This window comes from Ostrea edulis, chromosome 3 (genome assembly GCF_947568905.1).
Source record: "Ostrea edulis chromosome 3, xbOstEdul1.1, whole genome shotgun sequence".
Lineage (NCBI taxonomy): Eukaryota > Metazoa > Mollusca > Bivalvia > Ostreida > Ostreidae > Ostrea > Ostrea edulis.
Genome location: NC_079166.1, coordinates 25,845,306 through 25,869,620, shown reverse-complemented (window position 1 = coordinate 25,869,620; position 24,315 = coordinate 25,845,306). Strand labels below are relative to the sequence as shown.

At 35.5% G+C, this 24,315-nt stretch overlaps 2 long non-coding RNA genes across 2 annotated transcripts; both read right to left on the bottom strand.

Annotated features, from left to right (window-relative positions):
- Positions 1-1,830: 1,830 nt before the first annotated feature.
- LOC130053304 (uncharacterized) lies at positions 1,831-5,918 on the bottom strand. Its single transcript, XR_008801846.1, has 3 exons — positions 5,764-5,918; positions 5,191-5,392; positions 1,831-4,990 (listed from the first exon to the last, which is right to left on the bottom strand). It is a non-coding gene; the product is annotated as an uncharacterized LOC130053304 (long non-coding RNA).
- Positions 5,919-9,815: 3,897 nt separating this feature from the next.
- Positions 9,816-21,402, bottom strand: LOC125673617 (uncharacterized). The gene is made up of 4 exons (XR_008801847.1): positions 21,232-21,402; positions 12,994-13,224; positions 12,572-12,688; positions 9,816-9,873 (listed from the first exon to the last, which is right to left on the bottom strand). It is a non-coding gene; the product is annotated as an uncharacterized LOC125673617 (long non-coding RNA).
- Positions 21,403-24,315: the final 2,913 nt, after the last annotated feature.

The window sequence follows — 24,315 nt, the reverse complement described above, 5'->3', positions numbered from 1 at the left end:
GTGCCTGTCTTGTAAATGTCCATTTTTTCAGGAATATTATGTTTAAGAAACAAAGAAAAAACAGTGTATTCAAAACTCTGATAAGGAAACACATATAGTAATTTTGTAGAATGTTATTTGAAATGAGGTTTCACTTATGCTCAATGACGCCCACTGTCTGACGAGCAAAGATTGTTTGCTTGACTGTTTACGGTTTTCCGCCACACTTAACAAGTTTTTAGTTATCTGGTGGTGCCCAGTCTTTATTGGTGGAAGAGAGAACCCAGATACAATGTACCTGGGAAGAGACTACCGACCTTCCGAAAGTAAACTGGGAAACTTTCGCACTTACCGGCGCGAGCGGATTCGAACCCGCACCCACCAGAGGTGAGAGGCCGTGTGATTTTGTGCGCTTTGCTCTAACCACTTGGCCACGGAGAGCGAAGAGGCTAAAGTGCATCGTCTTTCACTCATAAACAATCTGATTTCATCTTGATATGATGCACTATCTTCAATTTTGAGAGATACAAAACTGAAGATGTGGTGCCCTCAGAACTACACACTAATTTCATTTAAATGCCTTATAAGATGTACCGGTACCGTATGTTTTTGAGAGAGATAAAAGTAAGTACATGAAGACCTGACCTACATGTAACTGGCCCTCACTTAGATTCTACATATTTTAACTTCAAAGCATGTATGCTTCATAGAATCACTGTTTATCGTCATCCTTTTTTCCCATACATACCAATTTAGTAGTGACAATGACATACATGTAATTACAATTGAACAATTAGTATTGGCTCATCAGTTCTGTTTAAGCAATCCACCTTTATTTCTTTGTCCCAATCGAGAAGTTTTCACTCCTATAGACACATCACCAGTTTAAGAAAAAAATATGTTGACTTCAACATGGTGCTCAAAACAGAAATAGTGAGGGCACTACATTATGTAGTACCAATACCATCCTTTTTAAAGGACACTTTACTATCACTTTTTATCCCGAGCACTTGATGAACAATAACTAAAATGCTAAATATATTAGGATTGACTCCGTGTCGGGATCAAGAATCGAATCGGACATATTCCGGTTACGGAGATACCAAAATCATATCTGTTTAATACCTAGATATTTTATTGAACAATGATGTTAAAGGCAAACTAACAACTCAACTTTATGAAAAACGGAGGCGACTTTATCATCAAATTTCGACATTATTTAGCAATGTTCCATTATCACCTACATGTGGTCTTTATATCTCTCAAATGATTCGATACGAATGAGCTTGTTCTGCGTATGGTCAGTCTTTAAATCAATGCAGGCTACTGACAAATAAGTTGATGTTACAGGAGTATCAACAGTTTCGTTTAAAGTCAGCATTTCGCATATTCCATGGTCGCTATAACGATCTAGTTTGTCAATGCAACCCATCACAAATGCAGTCTGACATTCTTTATACCAATAGCTGGCCCGTTGTTCATGCATAGATGTTGGCCACCGGATTACTCCGTTTACCTGACCAAGATGAAAGGCAAAGATAACGAACAGTGATCAATCTCATAACTCCTATAAGCAATACGAAATAGGGAGTTGGGCAAACACAGATCCCTGGATATAAGGGAGGTGGGATCAGGTCTACGGCGGATGTGACGGGTTGACAGGGGGGGGGGGCTTATTCCTCCTATGCACCTGATCCCACCTCTGGTACAAGTACATCCAGGAGTCCTTCTTTGCACAACTCACAATGTTGCATTCCTTATATCAGTTATCAGAATGATCACTGTTCGTTATCTTCACCTTTTCTTGTAACAATGTTCTTTCCAAAAACAAGACTAAACATTAAATACTCTAATTTGTTATTAACAAAAACAAATATTATACAATTGTAACAAACGCTAATCAAAAGAGGCTGGTATTAAATATAATATATCAGAGTAGACACCATTGTTCTACTGAATTTTAGTGAGTTTTGTTAAAGAACGAAACGAGTTAAAACGAAATATACTCGCATGAATAATCATATATAATGTAAAACTTATACGGTATCAATTTTGATGCACCAGATGCGCATTTCGACAAATAATATCTCTTCAGTGATGATAAACCGAAATGTTTGTAATCCGAAATAACATATATGTAATACATTCTTGTGTTTGACGATATGGAACATAATAGCATAGTTAAGACTACGCGAAATATATAAACTATGACACATAACATTGGACAAAGAAGTCATGAAATGATCATGTTTGGTCGGGTTAAATGAAGGAAACATCACCATTCTGAAAATATTGCGCCAGTGAAAAGACGAGCATTCTATTTCCCCATGGATGGCAGTTCACATGGAATATCAATTGTCTGAATGATTCAGTGTACATAATACGAATATATCGATAAATTCTGAAACGCCAATGTAGCAGACGACTTCAAATCACCATAATTAAAGTTTACACCGGGTCTGTGAGCAAATTAAATTCCATTACATCACCAATACATTTTGTATGTGTAATACATAAGAAGCAACCAAATGGAAAAGATAGTACTTAGTTTATATTTACAATTCCATCATATAATCTGTCGTAATATCCATTGTTTCTTTCTTTGTTTCTTTCTTGGAGCCAAATTTAACGTTCCGTAAAATGTTGACTGCCTTTTCAATTGCCATATTTACTTCTTCAATCATTCTATTTTGTGGATTTGGTATCTGTATGATCCTTTTCGATAGATTTTTACTTTGTTGCTGTTTTAAAGTATCTAACAGGTCTGCAAGGACGCGCGCCATACTATTTTGATCTTTCGGATTGGCTATTATTCTTTTAGCATTTTCAAGACCTTTCGCATCGCATAGAGATTTTGGGCTTTCCTCCTGGTCAGACATCTTTTCCGGATCTACCCCATATATAATAAAGATGGCTACTCAAGCACATCGTTCTAAGTCAGTTAGAGGATCCGAACCACACAAGTGTACAATAGAATTGTGGATCGGGGAATACCCATCCACGTTGACCGTTTCAACAATTATATTTGAACACTGCATCAATTCTAATATACTTAGTATCCGACTAGAACGGGAGTGTTTTGCTGCAAGATTGAGAGCAGTGTCACCATCAGAGTTGTCTGAATTGATATTTAGATGCTTGGACAAGCGAAACAGCCGTTGAGGTACTCCTCGCATACTTCGTCATTGCTGTCTGACATGATGCAGTGAAGAAAAACGGTTGCACTATTCCGGTCTTTCAAATTCACTTCTCCGTTAGAAAGCATTAGTTCTTCAATGGTCATTGAACGCGACTGCACACTCTTCACCGCCAACATGATTGGAGTTTGTTCGCTGCCATCTCGTTTGTTAACAATGGATTTAATGTTTTCATTGGCCCTAACTGATTTGATAATATCGCTGACATCTTCGTCTCGTCGACTGGATTGCACAATGACACGAATCATGGAGCCTTCCTGTTTCCATTCATAGCTCATTACCTTTGTCTTTATTTCTTCTGTTGTTCTGCAGTGTTTCGTATCAATGTCTTCTAAAAAGACCGCGTCGTTGGCACAACATTCTCCAAGAAGTATCAAATAGAAATGATGGTTGTAATCAACATTTTTATTTCTTACTAGCTTTAGTAATTTGTTAGATAAACTGTACAATCTGTACCTACTAGCCCAAAATGTGATAGGAAAATCTTTTTTGAACTCTCATCCGTAACGTTGAAAAAGCATCTGATACTGCCATCATCTCTATTACAGAGTTCTTTGTAGAATGCATCTGTAAAAGATTTCAACTTAAAGACACTAAAACCGCATACTTTCGAAAGTTCGCTATGAAAAATTTCCTATAGCAGTCGCAATGAAAGAAGGCGATTTTTTCATCCGTTAATGATCTGTATTCATGGCTTTGTATCACGTGTAATGGAAATTGTCGAACCACTTACTTAAAGTGTCTTTCACAGAAATATGCACTAACGACGTCAAATACACTATCATGTGTAAATCGGAATGTTCCAGTGCCCATTTCAAGAAAGAATGCTCCTGTTAGCTTGTTGGCAATACCGCCTAAGTCTGTGAAATCTAAAAGGTGAAATTGTTCCATTAGATCCTTTGAATTTTTATCAAGGAAATGTATGCATTTCTCTTCAATATTGATGTTCAATTCTTCGTGTTCGTTTTTCTTTAACTGAAATTCGAACAAAAATATTAACAAAACCAATGTTTTCGTTCTATTTGTCTTGTCAGACTCAATTTCGGTCTCCAACTCATCTCTGAGAATATCAGTAGGTTTTGGGGAAAAAACGCCACCCTTTTTCCCTATACTCTTCTTTACACGCATATAGATGCGCACAGAGAGGAAATCCAATAGGGCTTTCTACATCCTTTACTCGTTCAAGAAATTCATCATCAAGTTTTTCGCAGTCGATTTTTAACACATCTTTTGCATATTTCAGCTGACTTTTCATAATCTGACTTTTTCATTGTCGGTTAAACAACATTGTCTACAGCTTCTTTTACTGGACTGAGGTGCCTTTGTGCATACACAAATGCGAAAACCATCATTAAAAATTGGCGTAACCCTATCCATGTACTGGCATGCTTTTTCAACAACATTTTCTCTTGCCGTAATTAAGATATGTACTTTTTGGCCAGTATACAATCCGTCTTTACCTTTACAAGGCTTAACTGATATCTCAAATACAATGTCCAATTCCTTCCACGAATTATTCAGCTCACTAGAGTTGGAATCATCACAGAAAACGTTATCAATAAAAAAGACTGTATTTTGCATTCCTCTCAAGAAGGAGAATTCTGAAAATCTGCTGATTTTGCGAATATCCCAATGGGAGTACATTTTGTTCATCGTCAAATGCACTGCAGTGTTTGTTTTTCCGATACAAGGTGGCCCTGTTATGATAACTACGGCGTTTTTCTTTATGAGATTTTCCGTCTCTAGGTACATTCCCGTTTCTATGCAGTACTTGTCAATTAGTTTGTACTTTCTTAGATATTTTCTAGTATCCTCTGTAAACGATGTAATCAGGAAATTCAAAAATATGCAAAGGTGATCAAAAGACTTTAACCCGTGTTACAAGTAATGACATTTTAGACCAAATTGCATTTTTTTTAAAGAAATCTTTGTAAAATAAATGAATGCAATAAAATAACAGGAATATTTTTTTTTGAAATATTCAATTCACATTCTTGTTGATTTCTGTACTAACCTAAATTTTCCTCTGACAACTCTTCATCATCTTTTGGTAACCCTACAACTGCAAATAAATGTATAACACAAAATCACACTTGCATTAGGTTTTTGTACAAAGTACCCGTAAATATTTAACTTTTATCAATATAACATTTACCTACGATTCCTGTCTGTCAGTGTGTATTTTGAAACTTCTTTCGTGGCTCCGAGTTTTCCCTCTGTCATACAAATATTTCAATATTATATAAACATACTCACAATGTTTGTATTACCTTATGATAAACATATTTTGTTCATATGATATTCAGATGTTTTTCTTATGATTTTCATATTATCTACATGCAAAATTGTAACATTATGTTTATATTAAACATGTTTAACATGTATTAAACATTTTTTTAACATGCATTAAACATATATTTAGGATATGTTAAACATATATTCAACATGTTTTGAAACACGATAATCGTGAAGGGACATACCACATATATATGTTTTCGAACATTTTTTTAATATATTTGTTGATAATACAGTAGATTACTGTTTACATGATTTCCATGATGTTGATATACATGCAATCAACGTTTACCATCTTTTGTTCATACATGCGATTTCGAAGTACCTCTCCAGAACAAAAGGAAACAATTCATGTCGGAAGGAATTAGCATTTATTTATGTCTCCGAGTACATAGTTATTATTCAGTCTGCGCTGCACCTAAAATGAAAGGAGGAACAATCAATACTTTGTTTAGACACATACAGCTCTATATTTATTTGTAAAAATATTATATTAATATCAAGCATGCAAAAAAATCATAAAAATACATTTGTGCGTGTATATCAGCATAAAATACCAGACAATTTACCTACAAGATCAATTCATTCAAATTCAGTTCAATGGCATACCTACTAAAATATTTTTTCACTAAATAGAAAGGAAAGGTAGTACTTGGTGAACATAAAAATTAAATTATCAGCATTATTGTCAGATGCTCTTTCTCTGGCAGTGAGTGTTGTAGGAAGGATTATATTGTGAGTAACTTTAATCCACGTCCCGTAGTAATGGCTGCTTGATTGCAATGCCCTCCGTATCAACTTTCTTGCTGTCTACTTGTTTCTGAAGAAAAAACTAAGATACTTGTTTACATAGATTAACACCCCACTGCATCCACTTATGGGGCTTCCCCCAATTAAATATAAAATAATCTTGATATATTTACACCACATCATTTTATTTTTATTCTCACAATCTTTGACCTTGACATTTAATAATGATTTTTATTTCAATACAAGATTTCCTAAACCAATCCTGGGCCCATAAAGCATGTAAATTAAGTAAGAAACATGACACTTTTTAAAGACGGGGAAAAGCCTACCGACTAAATCTTCAAAAAACATACCAACAGAAACAAAAAATGGAGGGGAATGTTCGTAGTGACTGTAAACATTGAAAGTTCTTGTCAATCGCTACTGTAAGTTGCATGTAATTTGGTGTTGTTTGTCAGTACCTTGTGTAAAATACTACATACATGTAATGTTGGTAGGGAGGGGGGATAATGAAAGTCATATTGCAGACATGTCTGTTATTATTAATGTACATGTATGCACTCTACAATTAATTTGAACATACAAAGCTTACGAAAAACATGCTCCTGTCATTGTATCAAAGGTGAAGAAATCCTGAAAAATTCATTCTTATTCCAAACTCATTCTTAAGGGGGGAGGGGGAGGTGAGTCCTAGACGATGGAATCAACTATGCAATTTGTGTGGTTGCATTGATTAATGTCATTAACATTGCAACATTTCAAATACAGTATGTATATCATATATTTTGTTTATCTAATGTAGTAAACTTAAATTTAGACCAGTGTGTTGTTCGGGGTCAAAACATATGTCTAATGTCTTGATCTAGTCATTGTTCCTGTGGACTTTTTTCAACAATAAATGCGCATTTTATATAAACTGAACTTACACATTGTTGAGAATCTTCCACGACCTTGTCCTGTAGTTCTAGTGATAGTTCGGGTAAACAGCTGCATCTTCACGGCCACGAGCAGCTTCCCCGTTAGTTGTTACGATTATTGATAGCTCTAAATATCAATATAAAGAATATACTTGTAAATACTAAATCAGCTATGCCCAATATGCAAATGTTTCTGCTGAATATAGAAACTTTCCTAATATTAACAAATCGTTTACAATTAAATTACATCGTCGTTTGTGGTTACGCTTCTCTCCTTGTTTAGTTCTGATATGCACTGCTTATAACCAGATTTTATATACAAAAAGCATAGTTTTGAATGTAATCCTATATTTGGCATTAATTTCATTTTTCTACTTACTGTTAGAAAGTATTTATCCGCCCTCCCTGGCATGATCGATTGTCTGCCAATACGCGCACGTGCTATGAATCTTCATAGTTACATCGATGCTTTAATTGCACGGACTTTATAAACAGCGAGTGTCAAGCGTGTAAATTACATCGACGGATATAATGACAAAGCTGTTTTGCAAAATTTTCTCCGCGAGCGAGAAACGTAATTCAAAATAATTTTACGTCATATTTGGTATGATTATTTTTTACAGATTAGGACCACGTAATACGATAGAACCTACGACTATAAAATCCAAAGAGTTTATCATACTATAAAACCGGTTTGCTCAGATTGTGTAAAAACCTTGTGATTTATTTATAAATATGACGAGTTTTTTTTAAACTCTGTAACATTTTTAGTCTTAGTTGTAAGTTTTTTTGTAAAACAGGGCCTAGGCCCAATGCAGCGATTTTGAGGGGTGGGTGGGGGTATTCCAACAAACAAAAATCTGCATAAAACATATACCCCAACCCCCTTTTTGATCATACGTTAATCATATGTTCAAAATTTCATACGTTTATCATATGTTGAACATATGTTAAACGTATTAATTTTTCACCTTGTGTTAATCATATGTTTGAAGTTTGTAGTATGTTCAACATATGTTTCAAACACACGTTAAACATATGTGCAAAACATATGTTCGCCATATGATGATCAAAAAATATCCAATCATATGTTAAACATATGTTGCAATTTTACCTGTGTAGACCTAAATATCGCAGCCCTTAACCAGCAATGGTGACGTCTCCATATGATTGAAAGCTTCTCGAGATGGATGTTAAACAATATATAATCAATCCAAAGAAGAGGTCATTACCCCAGGTATGCACATGTTTAAAGTAAACGTCAATTCAATTTCATTTCTTTGAGAAATGCCTGCAGTCAATAATGAGGAGAAACATTTCAAACAGCCAATCTATTGTCACTACTTCACGTAGTATCTCTCCAATAGAAAGAAGTATGGACCAGTAATCCCGTTTAACCAAGATGTATAGCACTTATTGACCAAGGACGTGAGGTGGGATAATGATACAAGGCTACTTATTATACCATACCTTCGTCCAACAAGCTTGTGATATCTGGATATTTTCCAATATTTCCATCATTATCTGTAACAAATCAAAGTTTACAATACAAAAAATATCAACATATAAAGCTACATAAATGCTATATTCAAACTTTAGTAGATAGAACTAGGAATGATTTTTGTATACACACATTCCCATACTGACATAAAACACTATAAAAGATATTTAGGCAGCATTGGTCAAATGATTGGCAAAACATAGTATCTTGACTGCAAATAGTACAGGTTTAATAAAAAATTTTGCACATAGTGCAATCTGCTCTTAGACAATAAACACGATTCGATGATGTACAAGTACAGTGTATTTAAGAGAAACATGTTTAGTTGCCTGTTCAATTCTTTAAAACTGCATTGCATCTACTTTATCCAAATGTTACATATACAGTGTATTCCTTGTAACATGTGGTGTGTATTCTCTTCAAAATCGATAGATGAAATGTATTTCTCATCTTACCCTCTTCTGGCAAGATTTTTTCCTCTACTTCGTGTTCTTCTAAAATCACAGCATATTCTAAAGTCAATAAATAAAAACAGATAGATGGAATCTCTAGAATTAGAATCCACTGTAACTTGTAAACATGATTTTGAATGATGATGAAACTGGGAGTTCAAATTATGGTGATATTTCTAATTATGAATTTGAAAGGATATACATGTAGGTATTCTTTCATGAACTGTGTAACAACGAACTGCTTTCATGTCAAATATAAATGTTGGGTTCATGTTACTTACCCCGTGTTCTTCGATATATATAACACAATAATCCCATCAGTGCAGTGGAACACACTATCAGAACATATATTGTGATTTCGATTACAAGACCACTGAAACAAATATAAATAGAGTATGTTGTAACTATCAATTAACTGAATACGAGGCACTATTACAATACACCAAAATGTCCATACGTGTTTGTTCCAGCATCGGTTGATTATCATCTATGGTTATGTTCTCTGGCTTCATTTCAAAATTAAGATATATCTCCCTCATGCATAGCTCTTATCCTTGGACGAATTTGGCTCCACTTGTTTGGCACGCTGTTTTTGGTTATATTTAGATCTAAAACTTCATAGTTATTTCGGATTTCAAACATTTCGGTTAAGCATCACTGAAGAGACATTAGTTGTCGAAATGCGCATCTGGTGCATCAAAATTGGCACCGTATAAGTTTTACATTTAGAGACGTGGAAATAACTTTTCGATTGTTGTACACGAGATCACAACAGTAGTGATCTGCAAAATATGAAACCGCGTGTAATTAAACAGGTTTGTGATGCACAGTTGGACACAATTTCGTCTACATTTACGTCCTAAGTGTTGTGTCCTGGGGCTATTACTATGCACTGAATTTGTCTGATAGACGTGCTGGAGTAACTTCATAATTCAATCCAATTACACTTTATGATGCATATATTAGATGTTCCACCCTAGGAGCTTTTGCTCTTTATTCATGTATCAGGAATTTTACAATTTCGTTAGAGGTATCCAAATCATTAAAAAACTTAAAATTATGAAGAAAGGGATTTGTAAAGTTTTGATCTTTCTGACTGTAACATTTCATAACATGTAGTTGAGCACTGGAGACTGTCCCTCGTCCAGGAATCATGAATGTAGTCGAAATGTGTATGTTACCACCAGTATCATCATACACTCAGAATAGTTATGTCCAGGGATCAAGCTGAAGATTCATTTACAGAAATAATGTATTTTCACTGTATGGGTCTATGTACCCCATTTAGCATCATAACTAACCCATCTTCATTCAAACAATGTGTATCAACAGGTGTCCCTTTGACTTAAATGGTCACCTAAACATCACATTACACCTTTTGAAATATAGCAATTGGTCAACCTCTCATTTTTGTGGTCAACAAGAGGACATTTTATTTCCAGATTACACTTCTGATCCTTGGGTAAATTGTTTAGGAGTTACCCATACAAAATTTAGGATCATCACGAAACTAGTTTCTAAAACAATATGCTGGAGTTCATCATGGACAATATGTTCGTAGTCTTTGATGATCAGGTATTCCAACAGTCTTTTGGAATTCCCATGGGCACGAATTGTGCTCCTTTATTAGCCGACCTGTTATTATATTCCTATGAAGCAGAGTTTATTAAATAAACTTCTACATGAGAAGAAAAAATATCTTGCTATTGCTTTCAACTCGACATTTAGATATATTGACGACATTTTATCTATTAACAATCATCACTTTCATTCATATGTCGATTCAATATATTTTTGTGAATTCGAGACAAAAGACACCATGGAGTCCTCCACATCTACTTCGTACTGTTCTATTAGAAATGGATATTAAGGGCAAACTAAAAACTCAACTTCATGACAAATAGGATGATTTCAGCTTCTCCGTCGTCAACTTTCCATATTTATGTGGCAATATTCCATTATCACCTGCATATGGTGTTTGTGTCATTCAATTGATTCTATAAGCAAAAGCTTGTTCTGTGTATCATCAGTTTATAAATCGAGGCAAGCTACTGACAAACAAGTTGATGTTGAAGGGATTTCTTTGGTCTTGTTTGGAGTCAGCTTTCGCAAATTCTATGATCGTTATGAAGGCCCATATAACCTATCAATGGGCCAATTGTTGTCCGACGTGTTTCATACCGATTGTTAGGCAGTTCTTGGCATACCGATTTTGACTACGGATTACTCTGTTTACCTGATCAAGACATAAATGGCTCGCGGCAGGTGTCGCCTGGGCGCCTGATCCCACCTTTGGTATGCACGTGGTCCGTGTTTGTCCAAGTCTTTATTGGGTATTCCTTGTAGGAGTTACGAGATTGATCACTGTTCAATATCTTTCTCTTTTCACTTAATATTTTCCGCTTTTCTTTGTCAAATGTATTCATCATATTCAAAATTGGTGGGGGGAATTAAATTGTAAATGCAGCTCATGCAAATTCCAGCCTCTCCTGCCTAAATCTTAAAGTTTTGATCTAACTTCTAACTATGCTTCTAAGCTTACATGTACAAATTTAACTGTTTTATTTTTATTCCGCTCTGTCTCTTAGGTATGCATATTTATTTATTCTATGTATATATCTATATTTTTATGTTTGTGTTGCAAACTGTTTTCAGTGCTGCATGTGCATCTTAATATAGCTAGTCCCTGTATATATATATGCATGACTTGTGATGTCTGTATACATGTATGCGTCCTGTTTTATTTCAAATTTCTGTTTTTATGTCTGTGCATACAATTATATATCATTAGTGCTTTGTGTTTTTTAATGCTATATAGTCGGTTAAAGAGCTCTTAGATCATGTTTATTGTTTACCTGTATATAGTTCCGACTTTAAATAAAAATTACTTACTTACTTACTTACTTATCGTACAGTCGGGACATATTGTTTGGGGATAAATGATTTTTATGATTCCAATCTCTATCCTATACAAACATTGGGGCCCGTTTTTATGACGGTATTAAGATGAATTCTGTCATGAATAACAATGTGTCTCTGTTATAAAGTACCATCCCCTAGACAAAAATTCTAACATTTCGTTTACTAGTGATCTTTACGTTAAGGAAATGACCCTGTTTCCACATTATTTGATCATAAGCAACCTTGTGTCACACATGACATTCCCTGTTTCTCCACTATTAAGTTGTGGACCTGACATGCATCATCTTTCTATTACTAGTGACACTGATTTTCGTCTTCGTCTTGAATAGCCTTAATTCAAGCATGTGATACCAACCTTACTTTTTAAGGATGTATCATGTAATTTAAATTTACGTTGAAGTCTGAACGAATTTGGTAGAGGCAAAATAGCATCTGCACCTAGAACCCAGGATCAGGAGTACAGAAAATGATCTATGACAATGTCTCAATGACGATCAATTAATGTACATATGTAATAATCACTAAGGTGATAACACACCAGTATCATATAAACCTTACATTTGTATGCATCTGTTGAACGGTACACATCCGGACACGGTGGTGAATGATTAGTACATATTGCATCATATAAACCTTGTATCCTTTCACCTTTGACATTGTATTCAGCGCAGAAGCCTGAAATATAAAGTGGATACACTGTACTAAGTGTGATTGGTCAGGCGTAATTCGTTTTTTCTCTGCAACACAAGGTCAATTCCACACCGTAAATCATTTGTAGTTGTGTGCTAGAACTATTCGCGTAATTCACGATTACAACTTCCTCCTGATTATTCGTTGCCTCAAAGCAGCTTTTTTTATTAAGGCACTTCATGTTTATGTTTACTTATTTTCAACCAACGATTCGACATCCCAAGTTAGTTCACAGTATTTCAGAACTGTCGTGTATAAAGCTACAAATATTAAGCCGAACATTGCATTACCTTTTATAACCAATTGAGGTGCACAAACTGATATTGTTTCATTGAGAAAAGTGTTGACAACACAATGGAACTTGAATTTCTCTGGAGATGTGCAGGATTGGTTTTAGCATACAAATCGCAGTTCTTCTTTTCTGACGCTAGTTTTACTTCCGCTTTTGACGTAGGACATCTCTCAACATATCCCACAATTGACGCAACACCTCGACAATTCTCTTTTTCACTCAAGGTACACTGAAACGACCAATAGATCATATTTAGGAAGGTAACATTTTAAGCTATAAACAAATCCATCTCTTACAAATATATAACTGTCAACTCGGCATTAATGACTGCACGCATTGATGAATATGATTGAACCCTTATCGTGTCTATTCTGATCTGTATCAATGACACCCGATATCGTTTCTAATAACATACAGTTAAAGCTCATATCATTAGTTACACAGTCAGTTTGGGACGTAATACGGAGTCATCCATGATGTGAAATGGAAATCCGTCTTGGGCGAGGCGAAGCCGAGTATGATTTCAGTAACATCTTTGATAAATACCGAGCGAAGCTCGGATGAGCAAATAAGGTTCTAAAAAGGCAACACGAAGAGAATGGCAAAATCAGCAAAAGAATAGATATAATCTCTACATACGTTCACTGAAACTTTTGTGATATATATGGACGCCACCATTTTTTAGGGTCGTTAGTTTCGTCAACAGTTATTCATGTTTTAATTCTAAATGACAAATATACATGACCCTGGCATGCAATTTGTAATTCAAACACAAACTTTCTTTTAAATAAATGGTATAATCATTATTGTTACAGATTTTAGCGAATATTTAAATAGAAAAATAGTAACACGACTAAATATATGAACGAGTTTACTTTTTGACCAATTTAGAATTGTTGGTTAATTTCGTTTAGTTTTAGATGTCTTTTGAGTTGCAAACGGGATGTGTTTATTGCTTTTTATTTAAGCGTAGCGCATTGATGAAAAACTTTTCCGTCCAATTTTTCGTTTGATGCAAGCATCAAATATAGAATTATAAGTTTTATTTCTTATCATTTAATTATGTTTTTAAATTAGTTTCTCTCATCAAAAGGCTTGAATTAACGTTTCTGAAATGGCGCGTAGGAATACCTTTTACACGTAACAATGAAAACAACAACACTGGCTGTGCGTTCAAGTGAGGTAGAGTTACTGTGCAGAATTAAATGGATTATACGCCAAATTAAAGGTACAATGGTTAAAAGCTGAACTAGATATAAAGGTAGAGAACAAGTGGTGACTGAATGTATGCTGTGGTAGCATGGGACAGTTTCGCACGATAGGCCCGGCGCACGATAGGCCTGGTCAACTTTTTAAAAAAATGGAAATACCCCATATTCTAAGCGATATTACATGTGTAAAAAGTATACAATAATTTTAGGATGCATGTCAAATGTAGCTGAGTGCTTAATAAAAATGTTGATATACAACCATGATTCCTAGCATATAGATGGGTGTAAATACGAAACTAAGACACGTGGTCAGTTGCTGAAGAAATTCCGGTGAAAACATGCATGGTCCAGCAAAAGGTCTGTAGCTGAGAGGGAAGGTGGATGGCCCCATATCAAAGGTAGATTTTTAAGAAGGGCAGATAGGGTTATTGACTGTGCACATTGTCTAAATCCCCATGCTTGGTACTATAATGGTGTGTGTGTGTGGGGGGGGGGGGTGCGGATAAGCCCAAATGAGAGAAAATCAAAGCAAAAAGGGGGCACCTGCTCAGAGCATGTTTTGTGCACCAGTATTTATAGATTACATGTAATTTAGGGTCATAATTTATTAACTAAACCATTGACATAAATGGGGAATATGATTTTTCATTAATCTGTCATAATCTGACTTTGATGTATACCCCCTACCCACATGTTTCAGAACCAATTGCATTCGAGGTGACGTTGAAGACTGGTTTTTTCGTAGGAACGGTGGAATGCGACTCGGCTCCATTTCAATATCAAGTAAAAAGATCAACGCCTCTTCATTTAAATTGCCCTCGTTGATTGAGAGAGAGTTGTGTTTAAATCCATTTCACTACCGTCTCCAGATAATAATGTAGTGTACGATTACAACACAATGAACGCTTGTTCAATATTTTCATTTTATTTTAACAACGTAGGCTAATTTGGGGTAATTTATGGATTGGAGTGGAGTGGAGTCGTGCAGTCATGGAGTCGTGGAGTGGAGTCAATGAATAAAATATTCATGTTTATCATGTATAAAATATACATTTACAAACTACAACACAGGACTTTGATAGAAATGCTTACAAAGAACATGCATTACTGAAGGAAGAAACACTTTAAAGTAAAAGTTTAAAATGTTGAAAGATTTACAATTCTAACCAACTATCCATTTTTTATATCAGCAGTGTATGTTGACAGCATCCTGTTCTCATTTCCTTTCATTATTCCACACAATAAGGTGAACTAATGTGCATCCAATTAAATGTCAACACCAGGAACAGATAAAAAAAAACCGCTATAATGAAAAAGCTCTCATCCTTTTTGATAACACATAGGTTAGCATTTAAAATAATTGTATCCTGAGAGCCTTCTATTCGATTCAAAACCTAATAAAGAACAATTAAAGAGAAACTTGATGTTAGATACGTTTGCTAAATTTTCTGCTTTTCTTAAGTTTATCAAAACACCCAGGATTTTGTACCAATAACAAAGGATGGAATACACCTACTCCTGCATTCTAGTGGTTTTCAATATTGTGGTATACGAGGGTTGTTCAAGAGAAATGTGAACATTTTCAATACGAATCTCATAAAATAGCTGCCAACGCAACACTGACCATGTCAAAACGTAGCTCGTGGCGTTTGTGAATTTTTTCAGGAGTTGTGCGTCTTGAAAATTTGTTTGAAGCTCAAAGTTTAAGCAAAGTGATTTTTTTAACCGAGAAACTTACTTGTAGAAGAAAGAATAAACCTGGCTTGAGCATTTCTGCTATTCAAATTAAGTATAATTTGACTGTTGTCAATTGATTGATAAATCAGCTTAAATTTGAACACTGTTCAGTTCCTGACAATTATTGCATTACAGTAACTATATATTGAATTTTATATTTCATTACACTCAATAGACTGCTGCTTTTCATTATGATTAACTTTAGATTCATAAATTTCGAATCGATTCTTGGCAGATTGAGAGGGAGGGGGCACACATGTAACTCTAAGAATGTCAAAGGTTTCTTAATGAAAATCAAATATATGTATTCAAAAACATATATAATTTATTTATAGCATATTTTATAAATCAGTGTACTATCAAAAAATTTGAAAATACATGTAAAACAATTCTATATATAATGGGGAAAAAAACACACTTAATGCTCATCATTTTTATCTCAGAATTTACCCCCCCCCCCTCCCCATAAATAAATAAATACATAACTAGCCAAACAAACAAGATAAATTGAAGGGGAAAAACATTCATGTAATGTCTTACACTTCCGTGGAGAGAGGCTAAAACCCTCCCATTTTAATCTGTCGCATGTGCTACATATACCCAATAAAATACAAGATTTACTCCTGTCAATTGATCAATAAGGTTATATCAATCTATAATTGATCGCCATGACATAGTGCTAACACACCCAAAACATATTATATGTTAAAATTAAATAAACAAATCATGTAGTTTGAAACTGAATGCAGACATACATTGAAAACTACGGTAGCTGTCAGATCAATATACCCTTTTATCATATAGTTAACCCTTATCCAGTGGATAGTTTTCATAAGATAAATTATTCGTATCCCAAAGTAGGTGTTCCTACGCCGCGTGACGTAATGGGCATAGAGACAGAATTCCCCAAAAATTGTTAAAGCTGTATGGTCCGAATTACAATATTTTTTTCCATCTCGTAAAAACGCTATTAAATCATCGCACGTGTGTAGTTATGAGGCTGTATGACATATCATACATTATTTCATCTGTTTTAACCAATATTATTTGATTTAAAATCGATGTTTACAAACAACCGCGTCACTCTGCCATTTCAAGTGACAGTCACGTGACCATTTCAAACTTTCAGATCATCGGTGGTCTTATATGTGTAAAGCTGTATATTTTGTTACAACAGTACCATGCCATGAGTTTAATAGAAATTAAAATATCAAATACCTCTACTTAATTCGTTGTTTTACGCTCTTTCAGCCTTAAAACTAGACAGTTGCGTATGAGTTAATACATGATGTTGGGATTCCCCTGACGCGCGTGGGTCTATTTATAGACGTCTTAACACTGTATAATTTATGGGATGATTTATATATGTACCACACTATATTTACTTTCTGAATAATATTCTCACTGTTTTCTTTTACATGCAGATGTTTTCAAGCATGTAATTAAAGGAAAGTTGATAACTTTATAAAGTAATTAATCTGCTTTAAAGTAATTATGTACAAAAATAATACATGAACATTGGGTAATACAGCTTTAAAGTCGGTACTATATACAATCAACAAGTCAATACAAGCTTTGTAGTTAAAATATCGGAAATATGTTATTGTGATTATGATTGGTAAAAAAAAAAAACCCCACTATTATGTGATTTCATAAATATTCATGAAAATCGAGGATTTTGCTGACCATGCAGCCATGGTTTGAGGTAGGGTAGGTACTCAGTAACCGTGGCTAGCGACGATGCCGCTGAGACGAAAACCATCTGTATGCCACATTTTATGCTATTTCTAATATACCCGTAGATCTGCCAGCACGGTCCTTCTTCAGGTGAACCGACACCCGGGCCGCTTATCACGCCATGAATTTGTATTACGCAATATATACTACTCAAAATTTGATAAGGATCACTAGGTTATATGTGTGTAATTTACCACTAACATAACAAAAGACATAAATTTGACTCAGAAACGTGTTTACTCAGGTTATGAATGAAAATTCATGAACGGCATGAACTTTTATCAATACAGAATGCTTGAAATCTGATAACAACACCAAAAGGCATTTCATTACAAAAAGTTAACAGCAAACCAGAGAAAGAATTACACAGTTTTTGGGGATAGTCCATCATTACACTTAGTCGATGAAGTGTCAATACCGGGTATGGCCTCCCCTTGCATCAATGACGGCTTGACAACGTCGAACCATGCTGTCAATAAGCACCCGGATGTTTCCAATGGGAAGGTTGTTCCACTCTTCCACGAGGGCGTTTCCGAGCTCTGCCAAAGTCATGGGTTGTGCTCTATGGCGTGAAAGGGCAACCTGCAGCATGTTCCATACATGCTCAATCGGGTCCAAGTCCAGCGAGCGCGCTGGCCAGTCCATACGGACAATTGTCTCCTGCTGAAGGTACTGCTCCACCACCCTGGCGCGATGAGGACGGGCGTTATCATCCATTAGGATGAACTCAGGGCCAACAGCACCAGCGTAGGTTTTGACGTAAACATCGAGGATCTCATTCCGGTACCGCACCCCCGTCATTGTTCCTCTCTCCAGGACATGAAGATCTGTTCTTCCATCCCTGCTGATTCCACCCCAGACCATGATGGAACCACCACCATAACGGCCATGTTCACTGATGTTGGCATCATGGAAACGTTCACGTTGTCGTCGCCACACTCGGTGCCTCCTGTCTGTAAAGTCCAAACAATACCTGGACTCATCGGTGAACAGAACTTGAATCCAATCGTTCTGTGTCCAAGTGACATGATCTTCAGCCCAGTCCAATCGCTCCCGCCAGTGTCGGACAGTCAGAGGGACTCGAACACATGTCCTTCTCGAGTTGAGACCTGCATTGTGAAGCCGATTCCGTATCGTCTGAGTGGACACATTCACCCCCGAGGCGTTCAGGAGGTCGTTACGTAGGCTGGTTACTGTCCAGAAGGTATGGCGTCGTGCCTGAAGAGCCACAAAATGGTCTTGGCGTTGGGTTGTCGACCTCTGATGACCACCCCCATGTCGGTGTGCTGCTGTACCAAAAGTTTGCTGTCGGTTCCAGGCCCTGTTTACAACGCTCTGGCTGACGTTTAGTGCATTTGCAACGTCACGTTGTGAATAGCCAGCGTCAAGCATTCCAATACATCTGCCCAGTTGTTCTGTCGTCAGGCGACGCCTTACATGTTGAGGGGGCATTGTGTTGATAAACGTAGTGTAAACACTCAAGTGAGTTTGAAATTTTAGAAAGAATCAGAAACCGATGCCTGAGTGAAAATCGTGCAATGGTAGCAAAAGCATAAACTGTGATAAACAAAGTATTTCCCATGGCATGAAATGCACGTGCAAGTTTGTTGAAGACGTTTTTGATTTCACTTGGACACAATATTGCCAGTTATGCAGTTATTAATTTTTTAAACATAAAAATATCTATGATCCTTATCAAATTTTGAGTAGTATATTTCAATTTACTGTTAAAGGTACGGGCATGTGGATGATGTTATTCAGTTTAACTTGGGGGGGGGGGGTACATGTATATGTATATATTGTTTGAATATGGTTATTTTGTAACAGAACGTGAGAATTCTTGTCCTGATGTGCCCTATAGACATCGAGCAGGACGAGGACACGAGCTTTGTTTCTACCGATACGTCCGATTATATATATTTCTATTTCAATTTTATTGGCAAACGGAATACAATATAAACGCTTTAAACATTCTACTGGCTTGGGTAACCGTCCACAAATTTAATAATCCAAACTTAAACAAGTCACTGAGTAAAGATTTGTTTGTGAATAGGTGTTAACGACAGCACGCTGTAATGCTCAAAGGAAGCATTTAACTGTAGTGTGTATCACATGTAATTATTTAAGTTAAGATTGCAGATAAGCAACATATTGTTTATACTCCGTATATGTATAATATGCAATTTTTAAGTAATCACAACGACAATAAATCACACGAAACCATGTTAACTACAGAAACAACGAAAGTATGGGATAAGAAACACCAATGCCCCCGTATAGCCATAGGTCAAGGTCATGAATATTAACATAGAAACTATGGAATGGGAAATCTTTTGGATAATATAATTCTGACACTGATATTTTTATAATTTAAAGGTTTTGTGACACAGCTGAAATGAAGAGAACATGAAAAATTAAAATGATATGAAGCTCTGTAAAATTTAGTTGTCTGATGTTTTTCAAATATGTTGGAGTTTAAGTATATAATACAAAATAATATTCTCATGATTTTGTATCTATATTTCAGTGTTCATATATATATATATAAAGAATCCCTACCTACCCTAATTTTTTCATCAGTGTTACCCGAAACACAATTTTTTTTAGGCCTTACAGGGACAGCAAAATACCCATGATACACACATTATGCACAGGTATATCTGATCTATATTTTCATGGGATATAAATACAGGGGAAGGGGGGAGGGGGTAACAACAAAATATATTAAATGCATAATTACTTAAACAAAACTTGTAAGTGCAGTTTTCTTTAGTTCAACATTCCTACAATTTTAAAAGATTTTCTGAAACTAATGTTATGCATCCATTGTGTAGAATACCATCATACTATAAAAGCTTCATCCCATCAACAATAAAATTATGGAAATATAATCAAAACATTCAGCGTCTTTATCAATGTTTTAAAAAAAATCCAAAACTAAAGCAAAATAATGTACCAATTTTAATCATGGTAATAGGAAAGAAAATATGTCTCTGTCAGCTAAATAGTGAAACCAGTAAAATAAATGCATATCTATAAACACTTCTTAGCAACCAATTGTATCTGTATTAGATGTGGATACCATAATTCACAATCTGAATTCGTCCTTCAGAGATCTGAACTAAAAACCCTTGTGGTCATATAAAAAAAACTGTAAAAGATTTGACCTTACCGAGGTCCCGTGTCACAGCAGGTGTGGCACGATAAAGATCCCTCCCTGCTCAAAGAGCGTAAGCGCCGAGCATAGCACTAAATTTTGCAGCCCTTCACCGATAGTGGTGACGTTTCCATATGAGTGAAATATTCTCAAGAGGGACGTTTAACAATATTTAATCAATCAATCTATATTATTTGTTTGACTCATAAATAGACTAATATAATAGCATACCCTTATAAAATTACCTTTACATTGCGAGGAGAGGATATATATACAAGATAAGTATTTTGCTTAATCCTATTCAATTATTTCTTAAATGTAATATTGTTTAAACTAAATATAATGCTACATGATGGTGAAACAACACTACATCTTAGTATCATGAATATCTTACCTTGAGCAATACACACAGTAGCAGACATGTTAAAACAAAACATTTCACTAACTCCATAGCTGACGTTTATTTCACAACCTCCATAGCTGACGTTTATTTCACAACCTTCATAGCTGACGTTTATTTCACAACCTCCATAGCTGGCGTTTATATCCTTAGAACCATTGCCTGCAAAGTTAGCATTGAAATTTCAGAAGTAAAGAAATTTTAGGTTTTCTTTATTTCCTAACTGGTCCACTTTTTAATTATCATATGCATGTATTTTCAAACAAGATGCATAAACTGCTGGTATAAAATGGGTCTAAGATTAAATGTTAAATCAAAATTAAGATTCTCCTAAATCAGAGAAATGTTCTATCAATTTTGATTATTGTTAATAAAGGGTATTGAGACATTTAAAGTACAGTGATTAATATCTTGTATCTTTATTTAGGTTTTCTGAACAGTGAGAGAGACATATGGGGGAGTTGCATTACATATTCTATTATCACATTAACATTGAGTGGCCCAAACAATAATTTGGAATTGACAGAGAAAAGCCTTTGTACTTCGTGTTGTGCTTGGCATAATCATGTTATTCGCTCCGCGGATCGAATTAGTTTGACGTTGTAGACGTTAACGTCAATTTGCAGTATTAAGGATATTAATGTGCGTCTAATCTGATAAGATTAGATATACACCACAATGAAGACATTTGTGTTTGTAACAGGTCAACCTCACTGTCTACAATGGATTATAAACAAATAGCAGAGCGAATAACATGAGTATATATATACAGAGGCAACATTCTAAAAGACGTTGAAAGGGGAAGCTTTCCCCGGAAAAGGGTTTCTTTGGGGGTTTAAAAAGAGAAAAATGGGGCTTGTTTTTTTTTTGGGGGGGGGGAGATTAAGTAAAACCACGATGAAAGCGGAGCGAATAATATGAGTATATACCGACGCAAAAGCATTTCCTTGCATTGAAATATGGGGGGGGGGGGGGAAACAACGAACAAGTCTTTAAATATTGAAAGATAAACATTTTGCGTCGGTATATACTCATGTTATTCGCTTCGCTGCGAATTGAAATTTATGAGAGTTAGCTGTCTGTGGTCTCCGCGCTACATGGATTATAAACAAATAGCGGAGCGAATAACATGAGTATATATATATATATATATATATATATATATATATATATATATATACAGAGGCAACATTCTAAAAGACGTTGAAAGGGGAAGTTTTCCCCGGAAAAGGGTTTCTTTGGTGGATTAAAAAGAGAAAAATGGGGCTTGGGTGGTGTTTTTTTTTGGGGGGGGGGATTAAGTAAAACAACAATGAAAGCGGAGTGAATAACATGAGTATATACCGACGCAAAAGCAGTTCCTTGCATTGAAATATTTAAAAAAAAAAACGAACAAGTCTTTAGATATTGAAAGATAAACATTTTGCGTCGGTATATACTCATGTTATTCGCTCCGCTGCGCATTGGAATTTATGAGAGTTGGCTGTCTGTGGTCTCCGCGCTACATGGATTATAAACAAATAGCGGAGCGAATAACATGAGTATATAAATATATATATATATATATATAAAAGCACTAAAGTTCCAACAACACCCGATACCTCAAAGTGTCGGATCCACAACATGGATACAAGGTCAAATACAAAAAATTATACAAAGCACTAAAATGACCAACGACACGAACAACGAGATGTCAAATTTTCGGAACGACCCGTCCCTTCTTCTGGACAAACGAAAACAATTACATAATGTGGTCAATATCAACAGAGCATAATAACAAAAACTACATATAAATACATCTAGCACTACAACTACACTAATCTACAAACGTATTTATAACGCAGACTACATGTTTTTGGTCTTTAGGCTTGCCAATCAATGTTAAAAGTGGAGCGAATTAGGACATGCCTTATTCGTCCAAAGAGCTGATCCAAAATGTCCGAAAAGAAAAACAATAAACTCAATTAATCTCAAGTGGAACGAGTTAACCCAATTACGTAGACAAATAGTAAAGCTAACTCGTACCCAGAGAGATTCTATTTTAACCATGCATAATTTATAAAAGATAATAGTAAGTAACAAATACAAAAAATAAATAAATAATAAATAAATAAATGAAAATAAGCTATGTAAACGAAGTAAGAGATGAACAAAGTTTGAGAGAAAGATAATGTAAACAACAAGTTTGAATAAGTTAACAAAATGGACCAACTCCAAACAAAAACAAAGAATAGGCAGCCCAGGAAATTGAATCAACATCAGACATTCCCGTACTGATCATGTCTAGGGTAGATGTGTAAGAAAAACATAGAATCACGGAAACTGATAAATGGGTTTTACATGTAAGCAATCGGTTATGAAGTTCAAAAAAATATTATTAAAAAAGGTGGACTGATTGTAAACAGAATTGAAAAGAGAAAAAAAAAATGTGTTCAAAAATGGTCTTAGTACCACTGTTAGGGACATGATCAGACGAGTAGGTCTAGATGAAGCTTAAAATCTAGTAAGGGTTTAGCCCGTATTCATCCTGGTGAAGTCAGTAGGTTTGTTGATACCATGAGGTTCAAATGACCTCAGCCTGTGCATCCAGAATTTTCCCTTCTGCTTTCTTTCGGTATCTGACCAACTAGGGTCATGATCAATAACCACTACTGTCATGTCCTCCCATCGGTGGTTATTGCCATTAAAATGTGTTGCTACTGGCAAATCTTTTTTGGTTCTGATGGAGGACCGGTGGTTGTTGACCCGTCTGCGAAGGTCTGTTGTTTCTCCTATGTACTGCTTCTGGCAGACATCGCAACTGATGAGATAGATGCAGTTATTGGTTTTGCAGGAAAAGTTTCCCAATATTTTATAACTGCGACCCGTGACAGGACTGCTAAAACCCTCAGTGTCTGAGCTATATTTGCATAATTGACATCTGAGGTCTGAGCATATTTTGAAACCTCCATTGGGTAAAGGGTTATCCAGTTTGTTCCTTACTAGCATGTCCTTCAGGTTTCTGGGACGCCTGAAGGATGCCATCGGTGGTTCCTTAAAAACGCCAGCCATTCGTTTGTTGGCATGCAGAATGGGCAG